The sequence below is a fragment of the Musca vetustissima genome, unplaced genomic scaffold, assembly GCF_032173495.1.
Source record: "Musca vetustissima isolate MV318-11 ecotype Yass unplaced genomic scaffold, APGP_CSIRO_Mvet_v1 utg26041, whole genome shotgun sequence".
NCBI lineage: Eukaryota > Metazoa > Arthropoda > Insecta > Diptera > Muscidae > Musca > Musca vetustissima.
Window position 1 is genome coordinate 100036 of NW_026875564.1, and position 2771 is coordinate 102806.

Sequence of the window (2771 nt, forward strand, 5' to 3'; positions counted from 1 at the left end):
TTCCAAATTCAAATTCACAATTCGGTTTTCAGAGGGGCCATTCAACAGTTGATGCAATGACAAAATTTCATAATGATATTGTTCTAAATTTAAGGGATAAAAAATGTACTGTCGCTGTTTTTCTTGACGTAGAAAAAGCTTTTGACCATGCTTCTCATTATGGAATATTGACGAAAATGATAAACATTGGATTTAATCCTCAGATCATAAAGCTGATTAAAAGTTTTTTCACAAGAAGACAGTTTTGCGTGCAGTTTAAACACAAGTTGTCAGAGCTTTCAGATGTGAACTGTTGTCCCTCAGGGTTCGGTTTTAGCTCCCCATCTGTACAATATTTTTATGAGTGATTTCCCCCACGATCGTGAACACTCCAAAAGTATTTTGTATGCTGACGACCTTGCTATATTCGCACCACGAATCGCCTGTTGTTGCTTTGGCAGATGTCTCGCAACATCTCCGCGTAGTAAATCAATATTTTGATAAATGGGGTATCAAGATAAACCCTTCAAAATGTGAAGCCATTTGCATAAGGAATGCTTTGGGAAATGCAAACGGTTTGTTGTTCCCGAAAGTAAGGCATTAAAACTTGTTTTATATGGCACAGAAATTCCATTCAAAGACTCTGTCACATATTTAGGTATTGAGTTTAATAAACTTTTTAAATTTAATGTTCACGCGAGAAAAGTTCGAAATAAAGCTCAAATAATCTTTAATTCTTTTCTAAAACTTTTTTGTAATAAATTTTTACCATCCAACACCAAAATTCTTTTGTACAAAACCTGCATAAGACCAATAATTAGTTATGCATTTCCAATTTGGTTCAATATATCACCGACGATAATGAAGGAACTTGAGATGCTGGAGAGAAAAATTTTAAGGTTGTGTATAGGGAAAAATTTTAGCAGTATAAATAAAAGATATTCAAATGACTATATTTATTCCAAATCAAAGTTAAAGCGTTTTTCCGCCTACGTTTTTGATATTTTGGATAAGTTTAATTTAAGATTGGAATTTCATGAAAATGCTCATATGATAGAGGCAATTAATAGTCAGAGAAACTTTGGGTTGTCAAACACACAGTATCTCTCTCCTTTGGGGTTTTCAAATGAGGATCAGGCAGGCATTACCTGCTTTTATGAAAAGGCGCTCGCCGGGACTCATCGTGGGTAGCTATTGCGTACCTTTTTATTATTATTATTTTTTTTTTTTTTTTTTATTTTATTGTATTGTTATTTTTTTTTTTTTTTATTCTTTTCATATGTTTTTTTTTTTTTTTTTTAATTTCTAGATTTAAGTTTTAGTTTTAAGTTTTAAACCCTAGATTTAAGATTTTCTCTTTTATGTAAAAGTCCCGGGAGCAAGGGCGTCCATTAACACACAAGATGTCTACATTTTATTGTCTTTTTATTACATGAAGCATGATGCTGTATAACTTTTCTTGACATTAGGATAATACATTATAGTCTTAAGGATTACTTTATATTGTTTTTAATTTTAATTCTAATCTTATTGATAAAAAAAAAGACTCAATAAAATATAACTTATGAACTTATGAACTTACGACATTTTTGTGTTTTCTTTAAGAATATTTTTAAGGGAAATTTTCCGAAAAAAACCTTATATAATTGCATAAGTATTAAAATTCTAACAATTTGGAAAATATATATGTATATATGTAAATTATTCATGATAACCTAATATAAACATCATTTTCCTGTAGGTAATTTCTAGTTATTTTCATTTTCCACTGATACAAATATTTGTAACATGCATTTAGACTCCGTTCCATTTTTTTTAAAGAGCGCTTGTTAATTTGCTACTCGATATTAACGCGGTATCATCTGCGTAATATGCAACATTGCAAATGGTGTTTGGTTTAAAATCGGAAGTGTATAACGAGTACAAGATTGGGGATAGAATAGACCCTTGTGGAAGACCTGCGGGTATTGTTTTGGTCGATGAAGGTGTGTCGTTGATGAATACACAGAAACATCTATTTCTTATGGAATTTTCAATAATTCTGCATAAGTACTTTGGAAATTTCATGGTAATAAGTTTATATATGAGCCCGTCGTGCCAAACCGTATCAAAGGCCTTTTCTATGTCTAACAGTATAATGCCTGTCGATTTTCGGTTACTTTTATTAGAGAGGATGTTGTTGTGGATCCTTTTAATTTGATGAACCGTGCTGTGTCCCTTTTTAAATCCAAATTGTTCTTTACTTAAAACATTGTTATCTTCGGCAAATTCATTAATTCTATGATAAATGCATTTTTCGTACACTTTGCCTAGGTTACTAAGGAGGCTAATTGGTCGATAACTTGATGGGTTGGTTTTAGGCTTTGAAGGTTTCAGAACAGGAACGATTTTAGTGCTTTTAAAAGCTGTTGGGAAATAATTTAACTGTAATGAACTGTTAAATATATTCATAATCTTTATTATGGCAGTGTGTGGTAAATTTTTGAGTAATATATTTGGTATGCTGTTCAGGCCAGGGGGTTTAGTTGTTTTGAGATTAGATAACAATAAAGTTAACTCGCTTTCTGTGATATTTTCTATATTCACCGTATTGGTTGGTTCAGATTTAAAATTTTCAACATAACTTATAATATTTTTATCATTAGGGTGTGTATAGTTGACCGTAAGAGCGTGTGAGCGTAAAAATGTATTCGCTAAACATTCCGCCTTTTCTGTATTAGAAATAAGCTTCTCATTACCAATCTCTAAGTGAGGGATTTGGGTGTTTCGTTTATCTCTAAGACTCCTGCTTA